Source organism: Dermacentor albipictus, unplaced genomic scaffold, assembly GCF_038994185.2.
Source record: "Dermacentor albipictus isolate Rhodes 1998 colony unplaced genomic scaffold, USDA_Dalb.pri_finalv2 scaffold_14, whole genome shotgun sequence".
NCBI classification, from domain to species: domain Eukaryota; kingdom Metazoa; phylum Arthropoda; class Arachnida; order Ixodida; family Ixodidae; genus Dermacentor; species Dermacentor albipictus.
In genome coordinates this window covers 12,466,323-12,480,345 of record NW_027225568.1, presented here as the reverse complement: position 1 = coordinate 12,480,345, position 14,023 = coordinate 12,466,323, and the positions used below count along the sequence as shown (strand labels likewise).

The 14,023-nt window shown below is 43.9% G+C and overlaps 1 protein-coding gene and 1 long non-coding RNA gene across 2 annotated transcripts in view; both read right to left on the bottom strand.

Annotated features, from left to right (window-relative positions):
• Positions 1–14,023, bottom strand: part of LOC135905862 (whirlin-like) — a 639,865-nt gene that overhangs the window by 593,536 nt on the left and 32,306 nt on the right. The gene's annotated exons all lie outside the window — the stretch shown is intronic.
• On the bottom strand, positions 1,826–8,321 carry LOC139051776 (uncharacterized). The gene is made up of 3 exons (XR_011509549.1): positions 7,988–8,321; positions 6,756–6,868; positions 1,826–2,308 (listed from the first exon to the last, which is right to left on the bottom strand). It is a non-coding gene; the product is annotated as an uncharacterized lncRNA (long non-coding RNA).

Below are 14,023 nucleotides of genomic sequence, written 5' to 3'. Positions count from 1 at the left end.
TCTACACGAAATTCTGGGGCGGCATGCATCTTTGGGACTGCTGCAAAGACTTGCTGTAAAATTTCTGACTATTCATTATGGTAGCGCTAAACGCACCAATGAATATAACTTCACTGCAAAAAGTGCATTGGGTTTCCCTTGGGCGGAGGAATAGTCTCCTGGTGTTTTTTTCTTATTAATTCGATATAATTACTTGGATCGTGTGCGACGCCACCTTCATCAGAAAGCTGTGCCAGAAAAACAGCAAACAAATTACGTCATCTCCATCTAATTAACAAAAGTCGCAGTTCCGCCCGAAAGGCGAAGCATCGATTGCGATAGCAAATAAGTACACAGCTATAGGAAGTAAGGATAGTAGTTTCATCCGCCATATAAACTTCTGAAAATTTGATTAATAATAAATTATTTACAAGAATGGCGTCATATCACACAAGGAAACACCAACAAATCGCACTGGATGATCGCGGAGACTCGCTGTCGAAACGCAGGTGTGAGCAAGCGCGGCCGCAGCAGTGAGCGATGCAACCTTCGTGCGGTCTGCCTCTTAACGCAAGAGTGGCGAGAACACACCACACACAAAGGTATGAGGCGTCTTCGTGCGATTGAGTCGGGCAATGTGCGCACTTGTTGGCGGAGTCGAAGCCGCCTCCATCCCTTCCGCGCTGCTTCCCCGCTTTCCTCCATATATGGCGCGCGAGATTGAGCCGCGATTGTCAGTTGCCCCCTTGCGCCCGTTCGCGAAATGTGCAGTTACTGCCCAAATACCAGGACCGCCCCCTCCCCCTCTCCTACCGTTCCACGGCCTTTCGCGCGACGGAGGAGAGCGCGTTTGCTCTGCGCTTTCTTCCTTCGCGCGCGCGAGATTGAGCCGCGATCGTCGACTTCCCTCGCGTGCATTCACTCCACACATGCAGCATTGGACGCACGACGGCGGTGTTGTCGCCTTTGGACTTTATACGCAACATCACGGCGGCAGCGACGGCAAAACTGCACCTGAAGTGTCCATATAATTGCTATCGCAATAAAAAGTCGTAGTTTCACCCGTAAACGGAAGTATCCATTGCAATATCAAATTAGTAAACAGCTATACGAAGTAAGGATAGTAGTTTTGGTGACCGTATAAACTTGGAAACAGTCGCTTACTAACTTAATTAACAAAAGAGCGTAGGTTAGGGCGTGTTGGTTCATAAATGAGGTTTTTTAGCGCACGAAAAGGGACGAAGTACAGTGGCAAGACGCGGACACAGCACTAACTTCCAACAATTGTTTTGAAACAGAAGGCAGATGAGGCTTTGGATTCCGTGTTCCATAGCAGGAGTGATGTCTCACTTGCGAAAGTGAAATCAGAAGCTAAGAAGCTTTGTGAGAAATTAAACCTCAGTAAACAGGTCCGGGAAATCGAAAGTAAAAAATCTGGGAGCCTTGAAATGTTTTTTTCGATCAAAACACATAAACTAGAATGGCCACTGCGTATTATAGTGTCAGAAGGTGGAACTTGGCAAACGTCCGTAGGTCTTTTTCCTCAACGCAAGTTGAAATTACTACCAGTGAATGATCCTTTTCTGATGAAGAACTCAGAAGAAGTAATAGGTTACCTGAAGACGCGTGCACTGTAAAATAATTTACACCCCTAAGGGTTTTTTTCGGTGTCTATAACTAACCCCCTAGCACCCTTGAAAAAGCTGGGTTTTATAGGGAATTACACCCTTATGATGGTTATTCTATATTCCAATAACACCCTATCCCTTGAGGGTGTTTTGAACAACATATTACCCTTCGACCCATGGGGTGTAAGGGTGTAATCAGGAATATATTACCCCTTCACCTATCGGGTGTAATGAGCAATATAATAGCCCTTGAAGTACGGCATGTGGAAGCGGGTACATATGCACTTCATTGTTTGTTTCTAAGTCTACAGTTAGGCTAGCACACAGAAATGTTATGTATGGTGTGCATACAATAGGTAATGTGTTTACAAACGCACTGCATAGCAACTTTGAGAGAAAACACATTATCACTTGTGAGTGTTCTGCGTGAAATGGTCCCATTTATCACAGATACAGAGTGACTGCATGGAGGGTCATTTATTCTAGCCTCCTGTACAATATTTTGAGCTTGCACTATGCCTTGTGGTGACAAGTCTTGCGGCCGTTCTACATTGAAGAACAGTCTCATTCAAACCAAAGTTCCAGGGCACAGGCGAGGATGATGATGCCTTTTTGTAGCTCTATTCCAATGTCCTAAGGCGAGCCATCATAGATGAAGCCATTTCTTCATTGATCACTGTAGCCATCTGCTTCTTTTCTACCTGCAAAATGATTTGTTGCAATTTAATGTCAGGAAAAGTACACGAAACATGACTAGCAGCGCTTCCCTGCATCATTCACTTTAATATTTCAAGATCACATGAAGAGCAGGTTAAAGAAAACAAGCACAGATAGTGCTTACTTCCAGGAAATCGTTATTTCGAAAGAATAAGGCATTTAATCTGCCACATCATGAATGTAGGAGAGACAGGCTACACAACCATATGAGGGCAATTCAGAAATTATTGCCTCCAAGCCCACTACTTTGCCAATATTACAGCAAACATTTTGAACTTTTTATCATTGATGCACTTATGCTTAAGCTATTGAATGTCACTTGCCTCGCCTTCCTATCTCTTCTCGTTCCAGAGTAATCGAGCAATTCATGGCATCCAGTGGTGACATCCAGTTAAAACAACAGGCTGTAATTGAATTTCTGACTGTGGAAGGTTGTGCGCATATCAACATTCATGGCCATTTGACTGCAGTTTACAGGAATGCCTGTGTTGACGTCAGCACTGTGCAGAGGTGGGCAAGGACTGTGAAAGACCAAAATCCTACCACATCAAATCTCCCGGATCAGCACCAAAATGGATGGCCCACAATGGCTTCTGATGAGGGTCATGAACATCAGCAGATGAGTTGACTCGGTGCAATCGCAGGATCAAGCAACACCAGATTGCAACACTCGCCATTTCCATTGCCTCAGTGAACCACATCATTAAAGACCTGCGTTACAAGAAGACTTGCACTTGTAGGGTGTCACGGTAACTGACGACTGACATGAAAAAGTCGAAGCATAGCCAACAAGTTCAATTCTTGTAACCCAGGAGGTTTTTAATTATGTGGTTCACTGAACCAATGGAAATAGCGAGTGTTGCTGCAATCTGGTGTTGCTTGATCCTACGATTGACCCGATTCAACTCGTCTGCCTGATGTTGATGATCCTCATAAGAAGCCATTGTGGGCAGTCCAGTTCGGTGCTGATCCTGGACATTTGATGCGGCTGGATTTTGATGTTTCTCAGTACTTGCCCACCTACGCACAGTGCTGATTTCAACACAGGCATCCCCGTAAACTGCTTTCAGATGGCAATGAATGTTGAAGGGCGCAGAACCATCCGCAGTGAGAAATTCAATTACAGCCCACTGTTTCAACCGGACATCACCACTGGATGCCATGCATTGCTCGATTACTTTGGAACGTGAAGAGATACGAAGATGGGGCAAGTGACATTCTATAGCTTAAACATCAGTGCATTAATGATAAAGAGCCAAAATGTTTTCAGTACTACTGGTAAAGTAGTGGGTTGTGCATCAGTGCACAACCCACTTTTGTGTTTCAGTGCATAAAAGTACATTTTGTTAAAAAAGTAAGTGGTACAACAGTGCATTTTTCGGGCAAGTTTGATGGTGCATATCTCCAAACTGACGCCATTCTGGAAATCAATTGCAAGTAGATACACCTTGTAATCTCACTGGCTATGATTCGTAAATTACAATATGTGCCCCAGATATGTGGTGGCGCTGGCAAACGCTCCCAGCGTTCTACTAGGAAGCATAAATGCCCAAGAAAGTGATGGGGAAACGGCGCCCGCAGTAGCTCAATTGGTAAAGCATCTAACGCGTAATGCAAAGACGTGGGTGCGTTCCCCACCTGCAGCAAGCTGTTTTTTCATCCACTTTCATTTCCATTAACTTATCATTTCTTTATTTCATTTGTTAATCACAAGTAATTTACCCTAACTTGTCCTTGGTGTCAGTGTTTGCTGGCTTCTTAGGATATGATTAATAAACATCGGGTTTCTTGGTTAAGCCCCTTTCTTTTCGGTTATATTAGCTATAATGTAATTCATTCGAAAGATAATTTTTTTAATTAGTTTAATATGTTTCGATTTCTTGTGCTAGATATATCTGCGTGTTTGAATATTCCTGCTCAAGGACTAGAATTATGCCATATGCAACAGGACTATATTTAAAAATTCCACAAGACTGAAAATCATCACCCTGCATAAAAACAGCGTGAATTTAAAAACAAGCTTCAGTGAACCTTATTGAATCAGCAAATGGCCAGTGTAACTAGTCCGATCATCCTGGAAATCTTTTGTAGCTTATAAGCATAGTGAATTTCAATTCCACATTTAGGAGTGCAAATTTTTCTAGAAGTCAGCTTTTTCTTTTTAACAGCTAGCATCCCTGCCAGTTTGCTTAAACATAATGTTGCATGACTTGAACAGTACTGCACAATCACTTTTTTCTGCTCACAGTGTCTAGTGATGTGTCTTTAGCAGCTGAGATAATTAATGTTCATGCAGATAAACATCAGAAAACATTGCAATAACTGCCAAGAAAATGCAATCATGCGTTTTGTTTACAAAAGAGCATGTGCTCTACCTTCTGGCAGGTTTGTTTTCCGTGTCAGGCTAGAACGGAACTTGCACAAGAGGCACCTTTTGCATCCATGAAGATATTTTATGAGGTTATGGTGGTGTCGAAACATGACATCAACCATAACACTTTAAACTATTTTATGAAACAGGTATTTGTACAAAGATAGAAAAGGCACCAATTTTGAATTTATCACATTTGGTTTAGAGTACCATAGTATAAATGGCTCAACTAGTACAGGTACGCAAACGGGCTAGTTGGTATTGGTCGATGACGTTAGACAATGTGTACTCGACAAAGGATGGAGAAAGAGGCGATAGCATTTGTTTCATTTCTCGCCACTTTTGACGTCCCTTGTACAAGTCTGCGCTGTCTGTCGAACATCATGGATCAACTAGTACAGCCTGAAAAAAATATGTCATGAAAGAAAACTTGACTTTCAACCTCGACAATTCTGCCTGTTAGGTATTATGGTTTCTTTAGAACTTATTTCTTTATACAAAGTCAGACCCATCAAGTAAAGCTTACTGAGAAAGAAATGAAGAACAACGTCAACACCTCTCAAGGCACATGCATCAAAGGAGTCAGAGCATCATACACATTACCTTTAGGTGCAAGAGTATTCTCTTTCTTAGGCAAACTACAATTCTAGTTTCTTAAAGCCTATATATTTATTTGCCACAGCTATGGGAAAATCACAAGGTGGAAAAGATGTGTTGGTGCAATTTCAACTATTATGTACAACAGCAAAAGGTAAAGCACAGGAAGTCTCACTGCTCCTCTGTCTAAATGACATTCAGTTTCATTTGTCATGTCCACTCCTATCCTGATGGCAGCAGAAACAGGAAGACAGCAGCGTGGTTCAGAAAGTAGATGAAGGAGCTGATATCCTAGCTGACATAAAGAGTAAAAAAAGGGAGCTGGTCAGGCCATGTAGTGCAGACGTGAGACATCATTAACTAGCGCGAAAAAGACAACGGACGACAGCTAGAAGCACACAGGACAGAACTCTAGGCTTCAACTGAAATTTTGGCTACACAGAAACATAGTATTCAGGGGATGCGACCTCAACGCATGGAAGCAACATTTATCTTTCCTTTTCCCTGCCTGACACAGGAGGTATTGGAGCCAATCGATGGGCAGGTTCATTTCGAGATACGAACACTCTTTTTTGGCGAGAGCAAGGGAAGGAGTGCTTACACACTTATCACCCGCTTTTCGATGCAAAGTGCTTCGAATATTTTCATGTCGACCTGCCTCTAGAGCCGCGTGGGCAGATGAGTGCTTTGAAACTGCTCAGTGCATGAGCACTTACAGCAATGATTGGCCAGATGGCCACCAGCCATGACAGCTGCCCTATCTTTGTTCCCCCAAGCGGTCGTGTAAACACCGACCTGTTTGGCTTGAGGACACATAGGGCAGCTTTGAGTGCCTTGGTGGCTGGTGGCCAATCATCGCCATACGTGCTCATGCACCGAGCAGTTTCAAAGCAATCGTGTGCTCAGGCAGCTCCAGAAGCAGGTACATAGGGGAATATACGAACCACTTTGCATCAAAAAAGTGGGGAATAGGTGTGTAAGCACCCATCTCTGGCTCTTACCAAGAATGTTCGTAAGTGAAATTAACCTGTTCATAAATTTGTTCCGATAGCTCCTGTGTTGTTTCTGTCCGTCGACATTCTGTGCATTCCATGTTTCTGTGTAGCGAAAATTTCAGATGAAGTCTAGACTTCTTTCTTATGTGCTTCTTGATGTTGTCTTTTTCACGCTAGTTATTGATGTCTCAAGTCTGCAATGAGCACCAACTAGCCCAAGTGCCTTCTTCAACCATGTAATGCATAGGGCAGATAACCGGTGGCACATTCGAGTTACAGAATGGATGCCAAGAGAAGAGAAGGGTAGTCAAGGGCGGTAGAGAAGTAGACTACGATGAAGTCAAAAAATTTTGCAGGCTTCACTTCGAATCAGCTAGCGCAAGACAGGGGTAATTGGAGCTCACTGGGGGAGGTCTTCATCCTCCGGTGAAAAAACTATGTAGGCCAATTGTGATGAAAAAAGTATACCTGTCGGGTCAGACGTCTTCACTGTCTTTTCAGCAACGTGTAGGCCCAAGACAGCCAGTCGGTTGCCATGCAATTGCTTCATGCTGACTGCAATTGCTTCATGCTGACTACAACTGCATGGGCACAAGAAAACAACCCAGCATTAATACCATTCGAGATTGACGACTCAATAAAAGAACCTCTCAAAACTGCAAATACAATTAAGCATTTACCAGCTTAATAAATACATATATAAAGGCCAAGAATAGTTACAATAACCATACACGTTATAACTAGACATTAAAATAAGGTAGTGAAGCGTACAATAACCGTAGGACGCTAAGTGCAATTCATTTCAGAAATACTGTTGACAACTTACAGGACGCCTTAGGCAGGGTTCAGTCACACAACAAGAAAACAAATAGTAGTAATAATAAGCACGCCTGCGTGAAACCAAGAAACGAGTACAAGGACGAGAAAAAAATTGATTAGGCTCGGTGTGCTTATTTATACAAAAAGATAAATTTATAAACAAATAGCGCAACCACGCATTCATCCGCAACAGCACGACAGCTTCTATAACAAACGAGCACACCTTAAAGCGATTGGTAAGTACATAGCCGGGACGGTCGTGGTTCTTTTGTTTTGCATTAGTTCTAGTCATGAAACCACAAGCATTGCAAGCTGCCTGCGCCATTACCTGCCACGGGACCTCCGACAAAAAAAAATAATAAATAATAACAATTGAGTGAAAGTACACAAGCGACATTTAATACGGTTGTCACACTGCACACTTTTGGCCGCGATCGATCCTGACTGGAATGGAATTTCTGGACGCGTTTGGCCTCGTTGCACAATCGGTGGACGGGAGCCAATCGCGGTCGAAAATTTCGATCCAGAACGCGCTCAATCGTGCTCGAAAGTGGCCGTGTGACCCCGGTATAAGTCCGCGCCCGTCTTTGGTAACAGAAAGAACGAATTAGTCAAACCAAAGTATTATTTCCCTGCCTGCGCCGAATACTGACGCGTAGCAGTACTTAATTCTCTACAACTCTAGTTGAGGACACGTGAACAATGAAACATTCATTTTTTTTTTCTTTTTCACATTCGGTGCCCATAGGCTACGCCTGGAGTACATATACTACACTCGCATCCAACACACCTTGCGCTGTCCTTTAAATAAATTACGCGAAAATTACTACCACAATGACGCACCATAAAAAACGCGACGCTGAACATGGCTACGTACGTACCTTTTATATGAGCAGTTCATGCGCCTTGCAAAAGGCCCTCGGTTTGAAGGCGGAGCGCCGTCACGATCTGTACTCTGGGCACGCCGTTTCATTTACGTAGTGGATGGACCATGTTGACGATGCATTCCGCCGAAAAACAAAACGTCCACTTCATCACTGTTCAGGCCGAATGGAAGATGTTTTCTCCTTCGCCACGAATGACGGCCGTCGTAGGCGTAGTAAACACACTGTCACAAAGAAACACCGATGTCGTAGGCCGCTGGTGCCCTTCTTTCTGACGCATAATCGCGTCGCCTTCACTCCGGACGCTCACTTCGCGTCGATGAGCGCAAAAGTACACGAAAACAACGAGGTGGTACAACCTAAACGCAGCAAAAAACAATCTAATTACTCACAACTTCAAGAATGTCACGGAGAACACACACATGTGCTCCCAGCGGCCCGCCGCGAGACGCAGGAAATGACGTAGCGGCGATAGCGGCGACACCCGTCGGGGGAAGTTATTTCAATTTCGGTTTCGTTTTCAAGGCATAAAAACAAATATTCTTTTAAACTATGTGTGTGTATTACTTTCAAAACTATTTATTTTACGCTACCTCTAAGCCATTTTCTGTGTTTACGGGTAGTTTCACTGGAAATTTATTTCCAGAAACATGGCCTGATATCAAATCAAATGGGGCAAAGGTGGGCTGGTAACTGCGTGTAAGTGAATTTATTTGTCGATGCTTTCTTTTTTGTTTGTTTGCTTGGACGTTCATTTGTAAAGAGACGTGGCCCTTCCTGATTGTATAAGATACAGAGGTACTTGCGAGTCTGTCTTTTCTTTTATGCACAGAAAAACAGAGAGAGAAAAAAAGCTTTAATTGGCATTTTCAAGAAGTTCACAATGCTCATATTTCTGAACTGGAGTGCTCACTCAAATTTTAAATAGCTTGGATTAACGGCAGATATAAAAGTACTTGCATAATAGCTTTCTAAACGTATAGGCGACACCACGAAATTTCACATGTGCAGAATTACACGAAAACCTTAAGTTTCCAAGTACGAAAAGTCTTTCTTTGCCTGCTGTCGTGAAAGTGCAACCGAAGCGAATCCAGATCTCGGGTTTTTTTTTCTTTGTTTTTATGAGCGGGTGAGCGAGTGGGGCCTATGACCGCTCAAAAGAAAGAACAAATATAACAACGATTCCCCTCTGGTGGACAGCACCATGAGTTGTCGTTGTCATAATCTGATGTCGGTCTTTGTCTTACTGCAGTTGCTTATAATAGCAGTTTGACGGGTAATGAGGAAGATATATTCAAAATCGAGGTATTTTGTGCATGCGGTAGACAAGTCATTTTCGACCCAACTACGCTCGCCCTCAAACTACCACGAGCAGAGCAATTTAGTATTGTTCCCATTCAATAGCTGTGCCTATACAATCGCCGAACCCCTTTGCTCGGCGAGGGTGCAGCTGTGGTAAAGGCTATTGAATGACAACAACAATTTCCTGGCAAAGTGTGGGAACTGTGATGACATTTCGTCTGGGTGTTGGCTTTAAGCATTCTCTTGTCTCCCTTTAGTACCATACTGTCTCTCCTCTGCGCTGTTGCATGTGAGTACAAAAAAGTAAGTGCTGCACCTTCTGCACTACTTTTGCGGTGGGTGGGGGTGGGCAGTAGGGGGCTAACGCGTAATTAGTCTTCCAGAGGGCATTGTGTCGATGGCCAGGGTGTTTCAGTGGGCATTGTGACGGCCAAAGAGGTCCAAAGAGTATTGTAGCGATGCCCACGAAGTTCTCGCTAAAAGGACTCGCACACGCCTTCCCCGCGTCCCTCTCATGTTCATTATGCACGCTCCCAAACCACCCACCGACGCGGCTGGCAAGCAGTGACAGCAGCAGCAGCAGAATTGGAAAAAGTGAGGGAGGAGGCACAGAAAGCTTCGCTTTAAAATCTGGCAGAGCGCCCCTGTGCACGCTGTAACCTGCAATCCAGAGCTCTGGTGTTTTGACAAAATTCAATTTCATTCTGCAAAGTATTTCTTTCCCGTATTCAGCATGTGCACCTGTCCTACCCGTCTCGCGAGGGGAGACGGGCGAGTCTCGCGCAGGTCTACATATGCCAAGACATCGCGAACGTACTTGGCAGGTGGGCAGTAGCGCGCACACTTGAAAAATGCCTCACCACTGTTCCGTGAACAAAGATGGGTCTGCAAATGCCCCGCCAATTTCTGGAATCTCGTTATATCTACAATGATTGGCTTGTTATCCTATTCATGCATGCAATAATACTGTCTCCAATTTGGGAGGGGAAATATTTCAGTAAATACCGTTGTTAGTCGGTGTTGTAAATACTTTATGCATCGCAAGTTGTACGTTGGTTCTCTATACTTTCTTAGATTATTCTCCCTTTCTTTTTGAGCACTCCGTTCAGGCAGCTGTTTGTAAGCCAGTAGAACGTTCCTTTACTATACAACTACAAACTTAATAGTTTCTTTTTGTACAGCCAGCTTCGTAAATTGACGCAGACGTGAAGCCATGAGCGTTTTGCACGGCTCTTTCTGCAGATGCTGCTTGAGCAAAGCATTGTGGTGGGTGAGAAGGCTCAAGTTTGCCAACGAACCTACCTTGTTTATAAACTTGAGAGAAGCAGAACGAATTGGGGTTATTGATTCGGCGAAAGAAGGTCAGGTGGGATCAAAGCTTCTCGAATCGGCGTATCTTTTGTCCGCGTATGGTTCGTCGCACCCTTTTCTGCCTGTTTTGTCATGCTTGAAAGAAACCTAGACGACCGCACTGCTTTAGAGCAATTGTGGCGCGTCCAGCTGCATGCTGTCACGTGGCCTATTCATTTTGCTAGATTCCTGGCGTCCCAAAAGCAAGAGCTGCACTAGTTCTGCCTTGCTGATAACATTTTGAACATTTTTCTTTTGGTTAAGTATTCAATACTAGAAAAAGTAGGTGCGCGCTTTTGGATTCCGCGGAATTTGTGCGTGACGACATTTAGGAACTGTGTGCCACCTAGAACACTGTGACATAATAGATAGTAGTGCTTCAGCAAAAGGTTTTTCCCAGGACATATTTAAAATGGCTTATCAAAACAGGCAGTGAAACGGAGGGGGACTCTCTTCAGGAGTTTTATCGGCTTTGAAAGCCCGACATGTCTCGGGGGGGAAGGGCTTGGGGTAAGGCAGGGCCCATTTGTGGATCCGCCACTGGTTTTTAGTGCCGTGGGACACGCCGTCTCTTCGTGCAATTGTATGTTTGTGAATGTGATAAAAACAAACAAAAACACCCTTGCACCCACCCCCAATATTCTTAGTCAGTGCACCCTTTCGGTGGGTAAAAGGGTGTTATGGCATCTAGAACTGCCCTATGCTTCGCAAAAAGTCATGATGATGGGATGTTTCTTGAATGAAAACACCCTTCAAGGGTGTTATGATTCGCAATTCTCACCATCAAGGGTGTAAATTATTTTACTGTGTGTAGGTAGCAATTTGAAAGCTTTCTCTATATATGTAAAAGATCTATAATATTCACTGCCACATAATGAGTTATTAGTATGTGTTCAAGAGGCTATTGATGCTTACGATGAATTGAAGTTTGTAAACACCATCTGCATATCTACACAGGGTTTTTTTGAACTATTGTCCATGTATCTGAGCTCGACGTTCTCCAAGTGGAATGGAAGTGTTTATCTTCAAAAACAAGGAATTTGCATTGGTTCCTGTATTGCGCCAATTTTAAGTCACCTTTATCTTGCTCGTATAAACAGGATACTGGATGCCAAATTAGAAGATTCAAATGTAAAAAAGGTGTATAGGTACGTTGACGACTACCTTGTGCTTCTAGAAACAAACCCTAGCGGGGAGGTTTGTTTTGATGTCACACAAGTGCTAGATCTTTTCAACAAGTGTTTACAACCGCTCACTGTTACACATGAAACGCCACAGGATAGTACTTTGCGATTCCTCGATATTAGAATGTTGTTTGAAGGACACCAGGTGTGCTGGGCATATGAACCAAAAGCGAACAAGCCGCTACTGCCATTTTCATTGGACCACTTAAAGTTAGTTAAGAGGGGCATCGCAAAGTCAACCTTAATGAATGCGCTTCACCGCTCATGTCCTCACAAGTGCCTGTCTAGCTTTCTGGCGCAAGTGAATCGCCTGAAGCAGGCCGGTTTTCCTCAGCATATCCTTACAGCTGTGGCCGAAAGTCTCCTTAAGACCACAAAACGAAGGCGACAGGATGAGAGATGTACTTCACCGAAAAATGCCGGTGTGAAGCAGAAACGTGCAGTCATACCGTACATCCACGATATCTCGCACAGACTGAAGAAGATTGGCAATAACGCAAATGTAAGCGTCATCTTTTCAGCGCCAATCAAGCTGTCCAACTTGTGCAAGGCTAGCTACTGTGGTTCTGTGAAGCCGAGTTGCCTGACAAATCACAAGGAATGTCACGTTCCTTGTGAGAACAATATCGTGTATGAACTATCCCTGTCGTGCGGCAAAAAATACATCGGCAAAATGGGAAGGTGCGTAAATGACAGGTTGCGTGAACACGCAAATAATGCGCGAACTGGAGGAGTGGGGCATCTGGCTTTTCACTGCAGAAAGCATGGGTGCAACCCCACTTATAAACAGTGCACGGTGATAGGAAGAAGCCCGACGCAAACACGTGAGATTATTGAAGCGGCGAATATCGCTAGTTTAGGGAGCGCTTGTGTTAGCGCCCCTTCAATTGATCTTTCAAAAAAAGAATTCGATTTTTTAAACGTGACACAGAGGGTGACCTGATGGAGATGACAATTTAATCTTGCAATTGCAAAAATTTTTTTTTGGCTATGCATGGTCGTTTTTCATCTTCAATATCACACTACACGTGTCTCGTTGCTGTCTCATCTTAATAAACATCAGTACATATGCGCATGCGTATGGTGGTGTCTGTTCCCTATATATATATATGTGTACCACTTCGTGGAATAAAACAGTTGTTGGAAGTTAGCGCTGTGTCCGCGTCTTGCCACTGTCCTTCGTCCCTTTTCGTGCGCTAAAAACACCTCAGTTAATTAACAAGGATGGTGAGAGCGCGCACAAGCAAACATGAACACATCATACTCGATTAGCGCCGACACTCGCTGTCAAAACGCTTTAGCGGGAGCAAGCGCGGAATCAGCAGCGAACGAAGTGCCCTTCGTTCAGTCTTTCGCATCAACGCAAGAGCGGCAAGAAAACAGCGCGCACAAAGGTATCAGCCGTTTGCTGATCGATTTCAAGATACGGCGCGCACGAGCGCGCGCGGCCGTGCAAAGTACGCAGTTGATGGCGGAGTCGACTATTACTGTTATTATTCAAAGGCGCCGGGCAAGACAGTTCCTGTAACCTTTGCCACTTATTTCGTAACCAATGCACATGTGACAGGATCTCTCAGTCATCCGGCATTTGTTTCAGCACTTTTACCATTCGTTGTAGTGTTTTTATCGCCGACTTGCCAATAAATATAAATGCAAATTGCGAAAACACCCATGTACTTAGATTTAGGTGCACGTTAAAAAATCGCAGGTGATCGAAATTTCCGGAGTTTTCTACTACAGCTTGCCTCATAATCAGGTCGTGGTTCCGGATTTTTATAAGTCATATCACATGAAGCCGACAAGGGAAATTGCTTGTACTTACTATTTGAATGAGATGAATTAGAAATTAATGGAAATGAAAGTGGGTGAACAAAGAACTGGCCGCAGCTGGGATACGAATCCACCTCTTCGCACTGCGCGTGCGATGCTATTACCACTTGAGCTACCGCGGCGCCAATTTTCCATCCGCTTGTCGGGGTATTGATGTTTATCTGCTAGAACTAACTTGAAGTGATGGCGCTGGCTAACACCCAGGGTTAGTTCTAGTAGATAAACAAATACCACAGAAAGTGTTAAATGCTGGGCTAGTTGGTATTTTGACAAGAGAACTATGTTGAAATATGCGCCTGTGTTCGTCTTCCTTTCAGTTTTGCCGTCCCATTACGCTATATTTCAAGATGGACCCGGAAAGTGGATG